Source organism: Tupaia chinensis, unplaced genomic scaffold (genome assembly GCF_000334495.1).
Source record: "Tupaia chinensis unplaced genomic scaffold, TupChi_1.0 Scaffold000126_2, whole genome shotgun sequence".
Taxonomy (NCBI): domain Eukaryota; kingdom Metazoa; phylum Chordata; class Mammalia; order Scandentia; family Tupaiidae; genus Tupaia; species Tupaia belangeri.
The window spans coordinates 865,348-865,983 of NW_006159594.1; positions in this window are offsets into that span (position 1 = coordinate 865,348).

Genomic DNA, 636 nt, shown 5'->3' on the forward strand with positions numbered 1-636 from the left:
CTCTGTCTGTCTGGCGAGCACACGTGCCCTATAGCGAAAATCTCTCAAAAAAAAAAAAAAGAAAGAAAGAAATAGTGCAGTACATATATGAATTTAATAGAGATAAAAAGCATATTTTCAAACAAGTAAATAAGGTCAGTTCAGGGACCAGGAGGTAATGTGGTGGTTAAGGTACTAGACTCCTACATGGCTGACCACAGTTCAAGTCCCAGACCTGGTAGCATGCTTTCTTACATTCCCTCTCTCTCTTTCTGGCGAATTAAAAAAATAATAAAAACAGATGGATTAGGACCACTGATGACCTTCTACACAGACTTCACCCTCTTGCCCTCCCCCCTCCCAGATCAAGCCAGAATCAACCAATCACCAACCATCTATATCTGGGTTCTGAGTAGTCCCTTTTAGGACCCTGAAGACATTCTGCCCAGACTTCACCCTCCTGCCCCCCCAGACAACTCCTGACAAAAATAATCAAGAAAAAGAACATAATAGATGCTACAGAGATTTAAAAGATCATAAAAGAATATTTTAGCCATTAAGTCCTGTATATCAATTTGAAAAATTAGATTTCGAAAGACATATTTCTAGAAAAAATATGTAACTCATCAAAAGTCACTCACAAAGAAATAGAGAGTT